Here is a 21,329-nt window from a genome sequence, read left to right as displayed (position 1 = left end):
GTTTTACATTCTCCATTCCAAGGGATGCTTTTCTGCCTTCCCAAGCAGACACCTGTCTTGTAAACCAAGACAAGCTGTTTCAGTGACATGGATCAAAGAATGTGCCATGGATTATTTCCATGTCCCCCATGGAAGGACTGTCCCTCCCCATCCCCCCTGAGGAGCTGAGCAGGAGGAGCTCACAGCGTGGATGGCCTGTAGAGCAGCTTTTGCCTTCAGATGGATTAAAGTCTGGTTGGCAATAGCCCTGCTCACCTGGGATCTTCTCCAGCTATGCTCTGCGAAGCCGAAGCTCATCCTTAGTGGCCTCCAGACATTCCTGTATATCTTCTTCCAGAGTATGAGTTCTTTGGGAGATCAGCCTGTGGCAGTTCTTCAACATAGATTTGAGGGCCTGTGCAATTTGCTCCATTTTGTTTCCTGAAAGAACAATGAAAGAACAAGGTCACAGGGTCACTGATGTTTCCTCCTTGAGCAGCAGACCAGCTATCTGACACAAGCAGGCCCAAAGGCTCTGATTTCACCTCCCTGACAGAAGGCCTCGCCTCAGGGCTCTCCTGTGGGTGGGCTTTTCCTCCCTCATTCCCTCTTAGAAACCCTCCCCTCACAGGAATTCCAGTTGGCCATGAAGGCACAATCTGGAAATGGTTTTCCCTTTACCCTCACACTTTTAGCAGGGAGGGGACAAGAAAGCCAGAATGAGTTTTCATCCCTTTTCAATGTCCCATTTGTGCTTTCCGTAGCCCAATAAATGAAGAGCTCCAGCTTTGAAGTGGGCCACACAATTCCAAGCCCACAATGGCTTGAGGCGGCAGGAATTGCAGGGGTTTCCCTGGACTCTCCTGGGCTGCTCCTTGCCCTGGCTCTGCTGGCTGCAGCTGGAGCACAAACAGGACCCCCGGTCAGGGAAGGCTGATCCTCCCTCAGCTGTCCCTGCCCTGGGGCCAGAGGCTGTTCCCAACACACTCTGTGTCCTGCCTGAGCCAGGCCCAGGCGCACAGTCTGGGGCCAGCCAGGCCCACACTGGAGGCTGTGCCCCAGCTGAGCCTTCCCCTTGCCAGCACCAGCTCCTGCAGGCAGAGCTGCTCTCCACAGGCCCTGCGCTCACAGACACGTCCAGGCTCTGCACAGGGCAGCTCCTCTCCCTGCTGATCATCCACAGGGAAACAAGGCTGAGCTCACGTGTGCCCCAGCGTGGGACCAGGAGTGGGGCAGCAGGAGAAGGGCAGGGGGAAAGGGAGAGAGAGGGACAGGACTACAAGGGGGGACCCTTAGCAAGTATCAGGCAGTGAGAGAACTCCCAGCACACACCCCATGCAAAGGTGAGGGACAGAAGAGGGACTCTGACCACCTGCACCTGCAGAGAACACTTCAGCAGGGAGGTGTTTCAGTGCCATGGATGACAGAAGCTGTTCCCCATGGAAGGACTGTCCCTCCCTGTCCCCTCTGAGGAGCTGAGCAGGAGGAGCTCACAGGGTGAATGGCCTGTAGAGCAGCTTTTGCCTTCAGCTGGATGAAAGTCTGGTTGGCAATGGCCCTGCTCACCTCGGATCTTCTCCAGCTCTAGTCTGCGAAGCTGAAGCTCATCCCATGTTCCCTCTGACCATTCCTCTACATCTGCTTCCAGAGTTTGAATTCTTTGGGAGAGCAGCCTATGGTTCTTATTCAACATGGATTCCAGGACCCTTGCAATATCTTCCTCTTTGTTTCCTGTGATGAAAGAACAAGGTCACAGGGTCACTGATGTTTCCTCCTTGAGCAGCAGACCAGCTATCTGACACAAGCAGGCCCAAAGGCTCTGATTTCACCTCCCTGACAGAAGGTCTCGCCTCAGGGCTCTCCTGTGGGTGGGCTTTTCCTCCCTCATTCCCTCTTAGAAACCCTCCCCTCACAGGAATTCCAGTTGGCCATCCATGAAGGCACAATCTGGAAATGGTTTTCCCTTTACCCTCACACTTTTAGCAGGGAGGGGACAAGAAAGCCAGAACGAGTTTTCATCCCTTTTCAATGTCTTGTCTGTTCTTTATGTAGCCAAAAAAATAGAGCTCCAGCTTTGAAGTGGGCCACACAATTCCAAGCCCACAATGGCTTGAGGCGGTAGGAATTGCAGGGGTTTCCCTGGACTCTCCTGGGCTGCTCCTTGCCCTGGCTCTGCTGGCTGCAGCTGGAGCACAAACAGGACCCATGGTCAGGGAAGGCCGATCCTCCCTCAGCTGTCCCTGCCCTGGGGCCAGAGGCTGTTCCCAACACACTCTGTGTCCTGCCTGAGCCAGGCCCAGGCGCACAGTCTGGGGCCAGCCAGGCCCACACTGGAGGCTGTGCCCCAGCTGAGCCTTCCCCTTGCCAGCACCAGCTCCTGCAGGCAGAGCTGCTCTCCACAGGCCCTGCGCTCACAGACACGTCCAGGCTCTGCTCAGGGCAGCTCCTCTCCCTGCTGATCATCCACAGGGAAACAAGGCTGAGCTCACGTGTGCCCCAGCGTGGGACCAGGAGTGGGGCAGCAGGAGAAGGGCAGGGGGAAAGGGAGAGAGAGGGACAGGACTACAAGGGGGGACCCTTAGCAAGTATCAGGCAGTGAGAGAACTCCCAGCACACACCCCATGCAAAGGTGAGGGACAGAAGAGGGACTCTGACCACCTGCACCTGCAGAGAACACTTCAGCAGGGAGGTGTTTCAGTGCCATGGATGACAGAAGCTGTTCCCCATGGAAGGACTGTCCCTCCCTGTCCCCTCTGAGGAGCTGAGCAGGAGGAGCTCACAGGGTGAATGGCCTGTAGAGCAGCTTTTGCCTTCAGCTGGATGAAAGTCTGGTTGGCAATGGCCCTGCTCACCTCAGATCTTCTCCAGCTCTGCTCTGATCTCCTGTAATTTTTTGAAATCTTCATGCAGAGCTTTCATTTTATTGTCAAGGTCCTGGGAGGCCTTGTCTATTTTGGATTCCAGGGCCTTGTTGGTCTCCTCCCTGTTCCACCTTCCTGTAGGAAATGACTGGTGTTAGTGAGAAACTGACATTTCTGCCTTGAGTGGGAGACCATCCCTTCTCTCTGAGGATGCTCGTATTTTCTTTTCTAAAGTCTCTTCTTGATGGTCTCTTCTTAGATCTTGCAGCAGGTTGGTTTTTTCTTCCACTGTCTGGAGAAATAATCACTTCAGAGGAATTAAGCACTGTGCTCAAGGTGCAATCCAGAAATAGATTCTTTTTTTGCTTTATTTCTTTATTCAGAGGACTAACAAAAAGCTCAGACTTAGTTCCCTCATGTCCTGCCTGTTTATCAATTTGTTTTCTCCAGACCTCTTTTTCTTAGATCATCCTTTCTAATTCAGCAGCCTTGGAAATGAGTTCACTCATCCCTGAAAAACAGAGATGTGGAATTCATGGGCTGATCCATCTGTAGGCACCACATACCACTATCCTGGCTTTCAAATCCTATTCCAACAGGAGTTTGCTCTAGGAAGAAACCTTGGCCTCCCTACTGTAGCCCCAGTTTTCTTCCTGACATGGAGACTTTTTCTCTAACAGCTTTTGCCTGTTGAAAGGATTCTTGGCACCACTGAGAGCCCTTCTAAACATGGGTTTGGAGCTCCTGTGCAGCTAGTGAGGAATACTGGGAGGAACCCCATGGCCTCCTCACTGCCCAAAGGCCTGGACATGGGGGAGAGCCCAGGCCATGCTAAATTCCAAGTGTCCCTTGAGGGAATGACATTCCCCTGCCAGCATCCCAGCTGGAAAGAGCAGGGGCAGGAGAACAGCTGACCTTGGAATCCAGGGGGTGGGATCCAGCAGAGGCCAGGCTGTGCTGGTCTGTGCTGGGAAAAGCCCACTGCAGCAACATCTCTGCACCCTGGGGTCCTGGGCAGCTGCATGGGGATGGGAACGTAACAAAGGACTGGCTGGAGGCCTTTGGAAATGGGAATTTATGGACAGGTGGGATTGCTCGATCTGACTGCACTGGGCCATCACCTCTGGATCTTCCTGCTTGGCAGGGTTCAGTTTCCAGGTAGTGTGGGCAAGGACTGGCACTCACCTGCACAGAAAGACTTCTGCCTTTTGTCCCTGCAGCTAAAGCCAGGGTGAGATTCCTCCTTTAGTGCTCAAAGAAAGGAAACCCCAGAAGGGATGTGCTGTGTCTTTGAAATCATTACCAATTGTGAGGAACACCCCTGCTAGAGTAGGATGTGTCCCTGGTCAAAGAAAGTCACCCCTCTGACCAAACTGATCCCACCCCAAAGGCCAGGCCTTCTGCTGGGCTCTGGAAGGGGTTCTGCAGGCAACGTGCTCAGGGGAGAGACCTCCACTGGCCTCACTTCTCTCAGGGATAACACATCCCATCCCATCCCATCCCATCCCATCCCAAGGGTTACCAAGGATGGCCACAGACAAGAGGAATGGGACCCAGCACACTTACTGATTGCGTCGATTGCCGCTTCTACACCTTTCTCAGCCAGGAGGACAACAGCCCCAGATACTGGACATCAGGTCATATGAAAATAAAATCAAAAAGAAAATCAGGACATTTAACAAGGACCTTTCCCCTAGGAACTCCAGGACTGCACTGAGCAGGTTCTGGGGCAGAACACATCCCACAGCTGGCCCAGCAGCCCCTCAGCAGTGCTGGGGGGTTCCTGACCCTCAGGCCCACTGAGGCTCTCCTGGGCCAGGGAGCTGCCTCAGCTGCCACAGCACTCAGGCACCACACAGGTGTCCCAGTCCCACCAGAGCACAGCCACCCACAAGAGGGTGAGACTCTTCTGCCTCACACCAGGAGTGGAGAGGAACCTCCCAGTGTCCCTTCACACATTCATCTCAGCCTGACCCTCAGAGCCCTGCTCAGCAACACTGCCTGCTAGAGTAGGATGTGTCTGGATGTTCTCTGGTCAAAGAAGGTCACCCCTCTGACCAAACTGACCCCAGCCCAAAGGCCAGGCCTTCTGCTGGGCTCTGGAAGGGGTTCTGCAGGCAATGTGCTCAGGGGAGAGACCTCCACTGGCCTCACTTCTCTCAGGGATAACACATCCCATCCCATCCCAAGGATGGCCACAGACAAGAGCAATGGGATCCATGAGTCCTCTCTTACATAGGGACACCCTAAAGCCTCCAGGTTTCCTCCACCAGCTCATTTCTTCCAGCCACTGCTTCACCTGAAAAGAAAAATGAAAAAAAGGAAGCTTCACTACAATATTTCCCTAAGGATTTAAAAAGCACATTTAAGAGCTTTTTGGGGACACATAAGTCCTTTATAGTACTCAAACCTCTGATCTACTCAGGGTTTTTTAATTTACTGATTTTCCCTTTCATCACTGTCTAAACAAGTAATACAACTCTTAGAAAAAAAAATTAGCCATGTTCTCATTTCTTGTTACCTGTGTCTTTTTTTTTCAATATTCACTCTTGTCGTGGTTTGGAATGGGAAGAAAATCTGGGGAAGTGATGCAAAGCTTTCTGTGTAACTGACAGTCTGTGGAACCACTGATAAGCTGAACACCCCTCTGAAAAACACACATGTTAAAGACTAAAAGGCCCGGGAACTCTCTCTTTCCTTTCCGGTGAGTGAGAGGGTGGCGGGCTGAGGAAGTGGCGGGCCCGGCCCCGCTCCCCGGTCTCGGCCAGGCCGGGCCGGGCGGTCCTGCCGCGGGCCGGGCCCTTTTCCCCCTCCCCGGGCCGCCCGCCGCTTCTGGCCGGGCCGGGCCCCAGCAGCTGCCGGGCAGGAACGGGGGGAGGCTGCGGAGCCCGGACCGGAGCAGGGCTGGCCCTGGCTGTGATGTTATCATCAAATCCCCTTCCCCAGCACGGCTGAGGCCAGAGAGCCCTGCAGCCCCTGCAGAGTGGCCCTGCGGCTGGAGCTGAACACAGAGAAAACCAAAGACCAACCACGAGGCCGATCCTGGCACAGCCAGGAGTTACCGGCAGGGCAGGTAGGCCTCAGGTGTGACATTAACCCTTTCAGTGCTTCAACCCTCCCTCGAGTGAGAGAAAGGATCAAGACGCAAGCATGGAAAGGAACACCATGAAGACATGGAGGTCAGTGAGGAAGGAGTTACGTCCCAGATGGGAGGTCTTTGGAGATGAAATCCTCTTGTAAGCTATGGAGAAAATACTCTTTCTCCTATAACACATGAAACTCTGGGGAGATGAAAGTGTTCAAACTGATATCAAGCAAAGGCCTCCATGCTAAGATAAGCAGGTCTTGAAATAGCTGTGATCCCATGAGAAGTTTGAACAGAGGAAAAGAGTGGTCCTGTGCTTCCAGGAGATTTCTGCTCCCAGGGATGAAGATGATTTTAGAAATAGATAACAAGAACTTTTGCCTTTGAACAGTTCATCTTTAAAACAATATCCCATAAGTCGACATGGCCACTGACAAGCTGTGGGAAGGCTTGTGGCAATGGGAAGGACTTCACCAAGGCACGGTTCCCCGGGCAGCTGCTACTCGTGATGAAATTGAGAGCCACGAGAGAACTGTTTCCTTTCCTCTTGTGGAGAAGTCTCCATAACCTTAACAAGAGGGACTTCTCTCCCTCACTGAATTGAACAGGGGGTAAACTGACTGGAAGTTTTAGGGTTGGTTTCTTTACATTGTCAGTGGGAAAGAAAAGATTGTGGGGGGAAGAGAAGTGTCCTGAGGGGTTTGTTTTGATTCTTATTACTTTTCTTTTAGTTACTTTAAATAAAATTTTCTTTATACCCCTTTAAAGTTTTGAGCCTGCTTTGCCTTTCTCCTAATCCTGTCTCACAGCAGGAAGTGAGTGTATTGGTGATTGGCCAGCACCAAACCTGCCACATTCTTTTGTGTACTGGCCAGGAAAATCTCAAAATTAGGGAAATCTTAAATTGGCAAACCAAAACCACTACAACTCTGCAAAGCAGGGGAAAAGGGTCAAAATCTCTGTGGTGGGCACAGCACTGGAGAAGATAATGCAGTTGGTAAGATGTTCTGTTGTACTCCCAGCTGGTCCCTAACACATCTTGTCTGCCCTGGAGCTCTGAGAATTCTCACAGACACACACATCACCTTCCTCAGTCAAAATTAAGACCTTCTGTTTTTGCAGAGTGCTGAACCTGGTGTTCAGCCCCAGCCACAATTTTCCATAAAGGAAAGGGACCATTTTCCATTCCTTCAGACTCAAATCCTGGAGGTTATCCTGACCAGATATGAAGAAATCTGTGGAGAAAGGACAAGTGACCTTGGCTGGCTGCCAGAGGCCCACCAAACTTCTCTCACTCCCCCTCCTCAACTGGACGGGAGGAAAAAATACAACTGAAGAGCTCACATAAAGCCCGGGACATCCCTCTCCAGCTGCCACCATGGGCAAACCAGACTCGACTTGGGGACGATTGCTTTGCTTTCTCAGCAATTCCCAATAGAGCAGCAAGCCAGGTAACGAAGACAAAACTGAAACCACCTCACTCCCACTCTCCCCTCCCCTGGCTGTGAACACCACCGGGTGCAGGTGGCTGGGGCAGCTGCAGCGCCTGATACAAGCTAAGCTCCAGGTGGGAGCCCGAGACAAGAGCTGGTGAACTGCCAACAGAGCCCAACAAAGGGCACCAAGAGTGGTGGCACAGCTGGGGAAGGGACACTGAGAGACCCAACAGGAACTGAGGGCTGGGAGGAAGAGCCAGACTTGAGCCTTAGGCATGCAGAGTGTGAAGGGACAAAACTGAGGGGCTCCCTTGTTGGGGGAACAGCTCAGGCTGTTCCTGTGTTACTGCACTGGGAATAAATAGCTTTATGGAATCAGACAGCTGAGACTGCTCTGGGAAACCTGGGCTGGAACCAGGGAGGACACAGGGGCTGGGTGTGGGAGGGGGAGTGTGGGGAGTCCAGCAGGGCCCATTGGGGCACTGCTGTGGAGGGGCTCCAGTCCCAGCACTGAACACCTCTGGTGGCTGGAGTGTGATGGCCAGAGAGCCTTGGGAAGGGTCAGACTGGGAAGTTTCCTCAATATCCTCTTCTGTAAGCTAGCTGCAGAAAGCAGGGCCCTGCTGACCCTTCCAACAAAGCCACCTGTCCCTTCTGGGCACATCCATCAGAGCAGCAGGGACGAGGTGAAGGCAGAAACAGGGACTGCTCAGGAGTGAGGAAAGGTCTGCTCAGGGCACAGCTCGCTGCCATGCTCTGCTCTCCCTCTTTCTTGCACTCCATTTCCCTGGGCTGTCTGCTCATTGTGACTTTGTTTTCTTTGGCCATGTTCCAGAGAAGGAGGAGGACCTGGACTGAATTAAGGAGGCCCCTGCCAAAGCTGCTGCATGTCAAGAAAGCTTTCCTGGTGTTCAAGGGGAGGATAGACCTGGGGGAGGAAAAGAGCTCCACTGAGGATTAGAAATAGAGAAGTGCCAGCAGGGACCCAAGAGAAGTCACAGCCCCAGGGCCCATGGCTGTCCCAGGGGTCTAACTGAAGGCATCAGACAGGAAATGCCAGGGGTGCTTTCCCAGGATTGAACCCTGCTGCATCTCCTCCCACTACCTTTTGCTCTTTTGTTCTGGTCTGAAAGGAGGGAAAGCACATAAATGGCATAAAACGCTCAGAGTTTGAGGGGTTTTCTCCTGAAAGCAGAGCAATAGTGAGAAGGCTTCTCAAACAGTAACACTGAATAGATGATGTGCACGTGGAGCTATCCTGGATGTGCCTCTGCCATTGATAACTGATGAACACAGACATTAGCTCAGATCACCTCTCATGGAAAGATGGTTGTGCTTCCAGGGATGAGTCACCCCACTTCCCACAGTAAGAGAAAATTTGTTCTCTCTGTCTCTCTCTCATATTTAGAAGGAGCCCTGACAACTGCTTTCGACAGGAAAATTATTTTATGCAGGACCAGATCTGCAATCCTGAGCCAAAGTTGAAGCTTGGAGGGGGAAAAATGAAGGGGGAAAGACAGGAGAGGGGGGGAGAAGGAAAAAGAAAATGAAGGGGGGGGGGGAGAGAGGAGGAAGAAAAAGTATGGCCAGAAAAAAGAAAAAAAGAAAAAAAAAAAAGGAAGAAACTCTCTCTTCTGCATTGCCAGTGATGGCTCTGTTGCCCAGAGACCAACAGAGTCTGGTGTGCCAACAGAGGCTCAATAAATTAGACTTTTTGAATTATGCATTGAATCTGATACAACATTAGTACCAGTATTTGAGCTAAATCCAGGAGGATTGTATGAGTGGGGGTGAAATCTCATTATGCTTTGTCTGGGGTGCTAAGGTGAACTATTGTTTTCATTTTTATATTTTATAGTATGAAGTTCTACTCACTCCATGAAAAAATAATTATTCATTATATATTCAGACTAAACATTTTTCTGATCAGCCAAGATCAAAGAAACAAACAATCTTCCAGAATATATTCATGGCATCCAGGCTGTGCCTAATCAATATGCTACTTACTATTTGATTTTTCTCCAATTTAATGTGTAGCAAAAGCCATGGCAACAATTTTTGCTGTCAGACAAAAAGCCTATTAAAAAAATAAGTAAGGCCTGAATTGATAATTTTTTCTGTTTGTAGGAATGCATTAGGAGCTGGATTAGTGACTGTAGACAGTGGGTGGGAAGGGACAATGGACTTTGAATGGGAATTCCATGAAATATTAACTTTGTGGTCTCCCTCCAACCCTTCTTGACTGTTCTCCCACCCTCTGCAGCACAGCTGGGCCTTGATGAGGCAAAGACACTGAAAGCCCTCGGGGCTCTGGAGGGCAGCAGGGCTCTTTCAAACCTCAGCAAAGCCCAATGAAGGCCCCAGGATGGTCCAGGGAGCTTTTCCCACTCAATCCCCTCTGGCAGACCTTGACACAGCACTTGAGGGCCCTCAGCAGTGCCCAGCCCAGGGACAGTCACTGCCTGGGAAGCCTTGTGAGGAGGGGGTGTCACTGCTGTGCATTGCCAACAGTGATTCCACTGGCCTTGCCCAGAGGGGCGCCTGCAGACTGCGCAGATTGCTCTGCTGCAGACAGTTCTGTTTGGGCACGGTCACGCTTTTGTTGTTGGTTTTGCTGCTGCAGACACTGATATTCTTAAGGAAATCCCACCAGGATTGAAGGACAGCTGGAGGAGGATTGCCACCCCAGTGACCACCAGGGCAGTGGTTCCCGAGTGCCACAGCCCCCTGTGGCTGGGCAGGTGTGGCGTGAATGTGCTGGGCAGGGGGGTCAGCCCTTCCCCTGGCTGGGCTCCTGCTCACACAGCCCCGGGTGCTGCTGCCTTGCTTTGCTCCTGGCTCGTGTGCTCCCCCTGCCAAGTGCTGCCTTTTCACCCTGGAGCTCGGTCAGTTCAGCCGAGAGCCCCAGGAGATGAGTGCTTTACTCCTGGCTCTTGGAGAGACCATTCCTGCCCGCTCTCAGATTTCCTGATAGGCATTTACAGGAAATCGGTATCAAACCGAGAAAGGAGGTGCTGGGGGGGAGGGAGGAGCCTGTGGGGGTGGGAACCCTCCGGAGCTGCTGCCGCTGCCACCACCTGGTTCAGCTCATCGAGGCCTTCTCCTCTGGAGCCCCAGCTCCGTGCTCTGCTGCTGGCCTCAGTCCCTGCCCCTCGGTGCCTGGACCCCACTATTTCCTGGCTGTGACAGCCCAGGCTGGCACTGAGGAGCACATCCCTGACCAGCCCTTCCTGTGGGGCAGGACCAGGTCCCCGCGAGCGCCCCCTCTTCACCCGCCAGGCAGCTCTGCTGAGCCATCGCTCCCACATCCCCCACGCTGCTGGAGCCCTTTGCTTTGCCTGGCCATGAATGCCAGGGCAGTTCCATTCCCATGGGAACCTGCTCACTGGCCTGGAGACCCCTCCAGGCTGCCCCCAGAGCTCTTCTGCCAACTCTCCCTGATGATCAGGGAGTTTCTGAACTGCCCTAGGCAGTGTCCCCCCTTTCTGACCCCTCCACTGCTCACTCACACAAGTCAACCTTTGCCCATCCTGTTCAGGATCTCCAGGTATCCCAGCTGCTCTTCACACCTCCCATCCTCATCCCCCTGACACTCCTCTGGCAGAGCCTCTCCTCTTCCACTGCATTCCACCAGCACTCAGGCACAGCCTTCCAAACCATCTAGGGATGGGTTTGGCCCCCCCCAAAAAGAGGTAGGCAGCTTCTGAGATCAAAATAAGCAATTCTGGGTTCTCAGGGGTTCAGAAACTCCCATTCAGGAGCATTTGGGCTAAGAAACCGCACATTTGGGAGCCTTGGGACTCTGTGATTAAGGGAGCTTTGGGGTCCCAAACCCTGATTTAGAGAGATTTTGGGCTCTGAACCAGCCCAAATTTTAAGCAGCATTGGGGTTGAGAAACACCAATTTAGGGACTTGCTGGCCTACAAAACCCTGATTTGGGGAGTTCAAGGCTGAGGAAAAAATCACATCGAGAGCTTTCGGAATCAGGGAGAGTGACCTGGGGATATTTTCAGAGAAGCAAGAATGATTTAGAGCTTTTGGGCTCCAAAAAACCTTTTTTGTTTGTTTGTTTGTTTAGTCCCCATTTAGGGAGCTTTGGAGCTCCAAAGCAGCGATTTCAGGAGCTTTTGGGCTGAGAAACATCAATTTCAGAAGCAGAAGGAGCAAGCCCTGGAGAAACAGAGGAGCAAGGGGCTGGCGCTTACCTGGCACAAGGCTGGGAAGAGGCAACTCGGCGATGCGGTGTGAGCAGCGGCAGCTCCTCATCCCGGTTATATCCCACCCGGCCCGCCCCCGTTCCCACCCCCACGGGCTCCTCTCTCTCCCCCCGCGGCTCCTTTCTCAATTTACACTGATTTCTCGTAAATCAGTTTTCAGAAAGTGAAAGTGAAAATGCTCTGATCAGGGGGCGGCTCCTTGGCTGGGTGGGGGGAAATGGGCCCAGCCAGCGGCCCCTCCCGGCTCCTGGAGCCTCCAAGGGCACCGGGAATGCCCCGGGAGGGCACCGGGAGCGCTGGGAGTGAACCCCTGGGGCTGATGGCAGACAGGGCACAGGGTTTGAGTTAGGGGTGCCAGAACTCTGGAACACGGATTCTGGGAACTTCATGGCTTAGGATCCCTATTTCAGCAGCTTTGGGGCCAGAACAGTGATTTCAGGAGCTTTGGAGCTGAGAAAGAGCAAATCTGGGGGCTTTGGGGCTCCAGAACACTGATTTTGGGAGGTTTTTTGGCTTGGGGAGGAAAAAAATAGGGAGCTCTGAGTCTCAAAGGAAGCAATTTAGGGATATTATAAGCCCAGAAAAAGCAATTTAGAGAGATTTTGGGCTTAGAAACACCCAAATTAGGATATTTTGGTATCTGAAACACCAATTTAGGGAGCTGAGAAACACTCATTTAGGGAGGATTTGAGCTCAGAAATATCAAATTAAAGAATTTTTGACCTCCCAAATAAAAAACCTATTTAGGGAGGGTTTTGCTCACAAGGGCTGGAACACAAGTATGGGGAGGCCTGGCAGACTGACTATACCCCAAACCCACCCTGGCAAGGGCTGTGTGCCTGTGGTGGTGAGAACAACCACTGGATGACTGCAGACAGACCCTGTGACCCTGATCCCTGCAGACTGACGCTGTCCCGGGCTAGGAAAATGAGTGTTATGGGCACACGGTGCCCCATGAAAGAATTTAATCAGACAATGCTACTCATTGCCAAAACAACCTTACAGACACCTGGCCATGAAGCAGGCACTGAGTGGATTTATGACATCCCCTGTGATGGACCAGCCTCTGGAATGATGGGATGATGGGATGGGCTGGTGAAGATGACAGTGAGCAATGGGTGGTGGGACAATAACATCTTGCTACAACTGATGTTATTCTTGCATCAAGAACAAAATGACATTAAGGGATGCATACGGAAATGTTTCTCACTTTGAGAAATCACCCTGAGTAGCAAAAGGATTGTGGAATTAATTTAGCACCTTTGGATCCTTTTGTTTAGGCTTTAGAGAAGGAAAATAAAATTATTAAATGTTGCTTTTATATGTGTAGTGTGGGACACGTCCGCTCTAAGCATTTAGATTATCAAGAGAAAGAAGGTATAAATGCAGTTGCAAAACCCAGTGCATAGAGGACTAAGAAGCCTGGTTGCAGGCACAGATAAGAAAGCAATAAAGGTAAAAAAATTCATGAGGAAGGTAAAAGTCATCTGGCTCTTATTTGCATAGCATAGCCCGTGATAATATTTTAATAAAACTACAGGAAATCCATGAAACAGACACTTTTTGATAAACTACTTCATATTGCATGGGCAGTACATACAAATCAAAGGCAAACCAGCTGGAAGTGACTAAATAGAAAATAATACCAGCAGAAGAAACAGGAATCAGCAAAGGGCTGCTGCTGCCCCCAGGGAGGAAGGGGGTCTCATGGCAGGGGAAGGAGTTCAGTTCCTCGACCTTCATTAGAAAGATTGGGAACAAACTAATGCACATATTGTAAAAAGGAGGGACATTGGAAGCAGAAATGTCCTCCCCTAAAACCCAGGACTTCCCCAAACTACCTCATGGCAATAGCTGGGTTTTTGTGAAGGGGACCAGAGGTTTCATCCCCAGCAGAGCCTGTGGTAACAGCTACACTGGGAAAGGAAAAATGGGACGTTTTGGTAACAGGAGATGGTTATTTTATATAAAATACCCTGCAAGGGAAGTTAAGTGATAATTCCATCACAACTGTCAGTGCCACAGGGACTTGTGAAACATGCCCCTTTTTCAAGCCAGCTGTGCAATGCAAACTTCACAATGCCAGAGGTTTATGTCCAAAAAGGAGACAAAAGGGTCCTGTAACTTTATTTGAACAAAGGGAGAGGCCACGGCACATTTACCCTGGGGTCTCTCCTTTTTTTTTGAGGACACAACTTGCTTTTCAATGCTGTTTTCCCATCCCACATTACCCTCTGTCTTTCCCCATTGGCTGAGATACTTGAGAGATACAGACTTCCTGAATCACGTAATACATATCCCCTCATATTGTGCACCCCTCTTTTTCTTTGTACCTCTGTTCTTCTTTTCTAAGTCCAGGGATTTAACACGGCCTTGGATAAGCAATGGTCTGTGTCAATTAGTAGCATTCCTCCGAAATGTATGGTTCCCCCTGTTGCTTCTTTGACCTGCCAGTATCTGGTTTTATCTACAGGCAGACTCACAGTTTGTAAAGACACATTCCCATTTGTTTAACAATTAAATTCAAACTGGGAAAATTATGGATAACTCATCAATTTTTGTACTTGCCTAACTCTCTGAAACCTTTATTAGTAGGAAACTAGGAAAAATTGAATGCAGAGATCAAGTTTTGGGAATGTTGCTTCATTCAAACAAGAAAGCACTGATGAGGGCTCCAGCTTTAGGCTTGCCAGATCCCACAAGATCTTTTGAATTATTCACTATCACCGAAGGGGTATTGGGGACAGCCAAAGGTGATACAGAGACTCCATCATCAGAAGGCATGAAAAGACACTTGATTGTTAGAAATCTACAGTTCTTAGGGAAACAATGGTGGACCTAAGACCTGATGGGCCTTTAGGAATCTTCTCTCACACTATTGGTGAACTATGAATTGCACACTCTGGAAAATCATATCTATAAATAATGGTTACAGAAAGAGAGATAATAATTGTTTGAATTCTTTCCTCTAAGTTGCCCACAGCTTCTACACAGCTTCCCAGGATTTTCCTGGGAGAACCACGTCTCTCTCTGTTCAGAGGTTATGTAACTACTACCATTCATTTATGCCAAGGATGGCTCAGCTGTTTGTGAGCAGTCACAGCTACGGTGCTGTCAATTCAGGAAGCTCCTAAATTGGCTCTGGGACAAGAAGTTGATTCCAGCCAACCGGACTTGAAGGACAGCCTGATAGAGAACCCAGACTGGGAGCTATACATGGACAGAAGTAGTTTTGTTAAAAAGGGAAACACATCTGGGTATGTGGTGACTAAGCTGAACAAAGGAGTTAATCTAAGGCTCTAACATCAGATGTTTCAGTACAGAAGACCAAACTGGTTTCTCTCACCTGGGCATTGGAACTGAGAAAGAAAGAAAGAAACTGATCATCTGGATGGATGCTAAGTATGCTTTTGGTTTAGTGCTTGCCCATGGGGCAATCTGGAGAGAGGTTTGTTATTAGCACAAGGTTCATCAATCAAACATGGGACACAAATATTACATTTGCTGGAAGCAGTACAGAAACCAGCTGAAGTTGCAATTCTGCACTGTAGAATACACCAGACAAGTAAAATAGGGACAAAACAGGGAAATGACTAGGCTGACAGGGTGGATAAAGAGGCTGCAGAAAAAGGCATCCACATTTTGGTTCCACAACAAGATATCAGTATGCCATGTGTTAAGCTAGAATATGGTGTAAAAGATTGTCAGTTAAGTGAAGCATTATAAGCTAGACTTCACCCTGGTGGATGGGCAGTCACCCCTTCTGGACAAGTAATAGTTCCCAAAAAATGATGAGAGAAATAGTAGACAGAGAGCACCAATCTATACATTGGAGTGCAGAAAAATACTTAAAACACTTAAGAAAGACAGTAATTGGCTCCAAGATGACAAGAAAAGCCTCTTAAATTTCACCAAGGGATTGGTCATAAAATTCTTAGAAAATTTAAAGATCAAAGCAGCCAAAATACTCAGTGTAACTAATTGCTGGAAATGTTCTCAATGAATATTGAGAGAAATGGGATTCCTTTGGAGGGTCCACCCTATGGGGTTGCCAGAACTCTGTCAATGGGCTCTGAGTCATAACAGAGCCAGTACAGGGATGGTTAAAACTGTGCTGTGGAACATAAAATACAATTATCAGTTTTACAGGATTCACCAGGATTTCCTTCAGGAGAAACCAAACCCTGTTACAGTTTGAGGCCACAGTGTGAGAGGATTTCTGTGCTTTACCATCACTCCCAATGTCAGTAGAACTCGGGGTGCTGGAGCTGGTCAGGGTCAGTGTCACACCACTCTGAGCTGCAGGGCCACTGCAAAGCTCCTCTGGCCCAAAGGCACAGGGGACACAATAGGAGCACAGGAAAGAGCCTGGATTTATCAACAGCCCACAGTGCAAAATAGGAAATCAGACCTTTGGTACTGGGAATGGGACCTGCTGGGTGTGTTGGAGACTGTGCATAAATGGCTTCCTAAAGGATGGTTTGGCTCCTGTTTCCAGGCAATGTTGGTGCCTCTCTTTAGGGTACTTCGGCAACAACCACAGGGAAGAGCTGGGGCCAAGAGAACATCTTCCCCCCAAAAGAGTCCCTTGGATTTCAGAAAGCAAAAGATTCTGGTTCACCCTGTGCCCAATGTGCACTGCCTCATCCAATGGAGTTTACATTAATGAGCTAAATCAAATATTAGAAGAAGTAGCGAATTATACTATTAAAACATTGAATAGCCCATCCCATGAGCTTCAACAAACATGAATGAGGCTCCACAGAACCGCATGGCCTTGTGTTATCTGCCTGCTGGCCAAAGAGGAACCTGGGCTATTCTAGGACAGAAATGTTGCACTTCTATCAGTGCTGGGTTTGAGGTCCAACAATCAGGAATCACCTTGATAGAAAGAGCAGTACAGGAGTGTCAGAAAGAAAAAAATCTTGGTGGGATTGGCTTTATGACTGCCAAATTGGAGGCTGGTACAAAATGCCTTTGTGGCAGTCGCTGTTATCATTGCACTGTGTGCACTTGGTGTAACACGATTCCATGTTAGAGTTGTTGTAACACTTTGTGCTGGAAAATGGCATATTGAGACTTGTCTAAAAAGAGACAGTCTCAAGAAAAAAGGGGGATTTGATAAATAAAGTGGAGAATAGCAACTAATTAGGCATGTTTTAAAAGGAATGTGAATTATAGCTCTGAGTAATGAACTTGAACAACATTTAATTGAAGAACAAGACACGATGCCTTTATGCCTAATACCTAAATCTAAACTCTGTTATCAACAGAATTGTTAAGAAGGTTGTAGTTCATCTCTAGGTCAAAGGTCCTACTAAAGTACCGAGGCCTGGACAACATGCCCTGAGCCAAAGGTGACGTCTGGATGAACCTTCCAACCAAAGGTTATTTGTACCTGCTAATTAACAAAGCAGTATTAGCAATATGATGTATCTATCTGTCCATTAGTGAAACAGGGATCTACCTTTCTCTATTTAGAAACCAGACAAGCCCCATCTGGCCTTGTTTGGGGCTGTATGGTCAAAGTCAGCTCCCTTGGTTCCTCCCTGAGCCCTGGCCAGGCTTTGGGTGGAATCAGGAGGAGAATGAAACCAGATGCTGCCACACTAGAAGTGCTGTCAGTTTGTCCATTCAGCACTGTCAGAGCTGGGCCCTCTCCCAGGGCTTGGTGCCTCACCTGTGGCTGGAGGCACCTGCAGGAATTGCCAGTGCCCAGGAGTGGCTCTGCAGCCCTTGGCTGTGACAGCTTCCCCAGCTGCTGTGTGCATCTGGGGGATGGGAAAGCCTGAGGGTAACTGAGGCTGTCTCTTTCTCAACCACTGAAGGCAATCTTTGGTGGTGATGATTGGGTGCATTGCTGAGCTGCTCCTTCTGTGATTCTTTGCAGTTTTGCATTACAATAAATCACACGATTCCTGAACTTGGTGTCTGTGTCTTTGGTGCTGACCCTGCCCACTAGCAAAACAGAGACTGAGGGCCCACAGAACCAAAGGTGCCTTGTGACACTGAGGGGCCTCATGGAACCAAGGGGACCAGAGTGACACTGTAGGGCCTTGTGTGACCAAGGGGACTACAGTGACTTTGTAGGGCTGCATGGAACCATGGAGATCATTCTGATGCTTTGGGGACTCATATAACTATGGGTCCATTGTTTTCCTCTCCCTGCCCCTGCCCCAGCCCTGCAGAGCAGCCCAGACCTGTCTGGCCCTGCAGCAGGAACTGGAGGCCCTGGAGGTCAGGGACAGCCGCTCTGTGTCTGGGATGGTCAGCAGATGCTCAGCTCGAGCAGCTCCTGCAGCCCCAGGGCCAGCCCTGCTGCCCAGGCCAGCAGCAGAGTTGGCCCCAGGGCTCCTCAGGCAGCTCCTGCTGGCCCAGGGACAGGGCAGCCTCTTGCCAGGGCTCCTCTGCACCCCCACGGGCTCCTGCCCTGCTCCTGGCCCATGCCAGCTGCCCCCAGAGCCTTTCCCAGGGGAACACGTCTGTGCTGGCCCGAGCAGCCATTGCTGCAGCCCCTGCCCTGCTGCCCAGAGCCCCGAGCTGGGGCTGCTGCTCTGCAGAGCATGGGGGCTGTGCTGCCCGGGGCCCTGGGCTGCCTCTGTTGGGCTCTGCTGCTCAGCCTGGGACACAGAGGCAGCTGAGGGTGCTCCTGCCCTGACCCCCTCCCACACGGGCTCTGTGGGGCCATGGAGGGGCTCAGAGGTGCCTGCCTTGTTCCAGGGCTGCCAGAGGGGCTCAGGGCTGCCCTGGATCCTCCTGGGAGAGTTCCCTGAGGTCAGAGGAGTCAGTGCCCAGACTCCTTTCCCTGTGCCTGCTGTGTCCCCTGGGCTGCAGAGCTCTCCTGGCTCACAGCAGACATTCAGGCCTTGATCTCAGGGTGACCCCACCCTGGCCAGGCCTGTGCCCAGTGAGCTCCACTCCCTGCTGCTCCCTGGCAGGTCCCCTGTGCTCTCTTGGCAGCTCCCAAGGCCCTCCAGACAAACCTTCCCCTGCCATCATCCCTGGCACAAGCTGCAGAGCCCCAGGAAGGTTCAGCACAGACCATTCAGCATCTGATGGGCACTGGCCACCAAGAAGCAAAACCTGACCCAGACCTGAACGCCCTGAAGGCCACCTTGGGACCCTGATCTCATCCCTCTGAGCCCTGGGAGAACAAGGAACACAAGGAGCCTCTTCAGAGTCTGTTCCTTGGGCCTGTTCCTGAGAGTGGCTCTGGAGGAGAGCAAAGCCTCCCTGCCCTGCCCTCAGGAGATGCCCTTTGCTGATGGAGCTGCTGTGCTGGAGCCCAGCTGTGTCCCAGCAGTGCCCATGGCCTGGCCCTGCCTGTGGCCACAGCAGGGACACGCAGCAGGACAGGGACCAAGCTGCCAGAGCACTCCGGCCTTACAGCCACAGCAGGGCTGGCAAGGACAGGGTGGAGCTGGGCAGGGCAGCTCTGAAAGGACCAATCCCCGCTGCTCCCTGGCTGTGCTGCCCTGCTGGGACTCTTTTCCCCTTCTCCCCTCTAACTTCATGCAGGTCTCTGAGCTGGGATCCCAGATAAAACAGGCACTGCAAGGTAGTTTATTTTCTTCAAATGTAGTGATAGCCCAAACCCTGGTTTACAGAGCTTCTGGGTCAAATTCAAGAGGCAGACAGTGAATTTGATGGGGGGATTAAAAAGTTTATTTGAGGGTAATTTTATAACAGAAAACCCCATTGAACAGTACCAAACACCTGGGAAGGGCTGTTGGGCCTGTCATGAGTTCCAGTCCGAAAACTGTGCAGAAGGAAACAGGCAATGGGTTGCTTCAGAAATCATCCAGTCATCATTTTCCTCAGGCAGTGACCTGGAACTGAGGGATGTGGAAAAGGCCTTTGGTGTCAGGGCTGTTGAGAAGGCTGGGCAGTGTCACTGTGGGACCTCTATCAAACCCCTTGGAAAGGCCAGAGCCATCCCAGAGGGTCCTGGGCACTTGGGAAGGGCAGACATGGAACCAGTCTGCAAACAGGGCAGGGAGGGGGACTGGGAGAGTCACAGCCTGGTCAGGCTCAGCAGGGAAGGGGATGTGGCAAATCCTCCTGCAGCCATTCCAGGCACTGGCAGGACAGGGCAGGGACTGCAGAACCCACGTGGGAGGGAAAAGAAGGGGATGTTGTGTGCCCAGACTTCAGCCAGGCCTGGGACAGGGTCTGCTGTGGTCTCCTCAGAGCCAGACTGGAGAGAGCTGGGCTGAAGGAGTGGAACATGGGCTGGGTGGGAATTTGGCTGAACAATGAGAGTCAAATGTCATCCATGGTACAGAGTCCTCTTGGCAGCCACGCCCGGGTGACATCCCTCAGTGACCAGCCCTTGACCACCACTGTGGAATATTTCTATTGTCTCTAAAATGGCATGAAATGTACTTTCAATTCCTTTGTGGATGCTGCCAAATTACAGGGAGTCTGTGACCAAACTCATCTAGTTAATGGTGACTGCAAAAGGTAACTGGGCAAGATGACTGAGTTGGGTAAATTTGTCTTGCCATCAGGTGCCAAGCAAGCCACAAGAAAGGACAAGAAAACCTATGCATCGGAAAAAAAAGCAGTTCAATACAGAAAAACCCAAACCGAACCAAAAAAAACCCCAAACCAAATTTAAAAAAAAAAAGCAAGACAGACCCACAACAACACAAAAACCCCACAAACAAACCAACCACAAAAAGAAAAGGCCACAAATGGAAGAAAAGCAAATCCACAGGAAATCTCCTATCAGCAGAAAATGTTTTACTACCCTGTGGCAGGAGAGGGTTCTGTATGTGTTGGTGCTGTTTTCAAAGAAAAATGTCTTAAAAAAGAAATTAATCCTGTACCCCCCTTGCCCCTCTGCTTCTCTCAGCTGATTGCTGATCATGGTGTGACATGGAATGAAACATCCCTTGGGTCAGTCCAACCCAGCTGTCCCATCCTTGTTCCCCAGGAACACTTGCCCACCCCAGGCCCATAGGTTGAGGGGGTTGCAGACGCCTCATGGGGGGCGAGCACTGAGACAAGGACAGGAGAACAGAACAACATTTACTCTTGTCAAGGACAGTAGAACAGAACAGCACAGCCTTGGAGAAACTGATTGAGGATGTGCCTCTGGCAAACAGAAGCCACACAAAATGCAAGCAGGATGCCAGCTCAGCTCTGCAAGGCTGACAAAACAGAAGTTATGCAGAATAATAATATTGCCCTTACTCAACAGAGGGGTCAAGGAACAGCCACCTAAAAAGGACACTGGATGTTGAAGACAAAACCCAAAGAACCATGTAAGGACTTGTGATAAGGGGTGCAACTATGTCAAATAAACTCAAAGGAAGTGGGGATAGCTAATGGATACGTAATCAGTGTGTGTGTGATAAAAATTCTGTTCATTCAATGCTCAGTGCACTCGAATGGAGGAAGGATGGCCCAAGTGACCACCATGCTGTAATAAAGAAGACCTGCTTTCAAATACTCCAAACTCTGTTCAGAAGTTTCTATCCAGTGGATTTCAGTATCAGTGGTGTCCTTGACTCCATTATGCCCCACAGTTTCACAATGGCTCCTTGGTTCCATAAGGCCCTGCTGTAGAACAATGGACCCTTGGTTCCATTGGGTTCCGCACTGTCAAAATGGCCTCCTTGGTTCTGCACTGCCACAATGCTCTCCTTGGTTCCACGAGGCCTTGGTGTGTCACAACAGCCCCTTGATTCCATCAGCTGCCACAGTGTCACCCTGGTCTCTTGGATCTGCAGTGTCACAATGGAC

General features: G+C 50.6%; 1 protein-coding gene and 1 long non-coding RNA gene across 2 annotated transcripts in view; both read right to left on the bottom strand.

The window, feature by feature from the left end:
* Positions 1–21,329, bottom strand: part of LOC136570481 (olfactory receptor 14A16-like) — a 223,271-nt gene that overhangs the window by 131,323 nt on the left and 70,619 nt on the right. The gene's annotated exons all lie outside the window — the stretch shown is intronic.
* Positions 2,831–5,142, bottom strand: LOC136570482 (uncharacterized). The gene is made up of 3 exons (XR_010785537.1): positions 5,076–5,142; positions 4,407–4,466; positions 2,831–2,975 (listed from the first exon to the last, which is right to left on the bottom strand). It is a non-coding gene; the product is annotated as an uncharacterized lncRNA (long non-coding RNA).

Source organism: Molothrus aeneus, unplaced genomic scaffold (genome assembly GCF_037042795.1).
Source record: "Molothrus aeneus isolate 106 unplaced genomic scaffold, BPBGC_Maene_1.0 scaffold_34, whole genome shotgun sequence".
NCBI classification, from domain to species: Eukaryota; Metazoa; Chordata; class Aves; order Passeriformes; family Icteridae; genus Molothrus; species Molothrus aeneus.
This window is presented reverse-complemented; position numbering and strand designations above follow the sequence as displayed.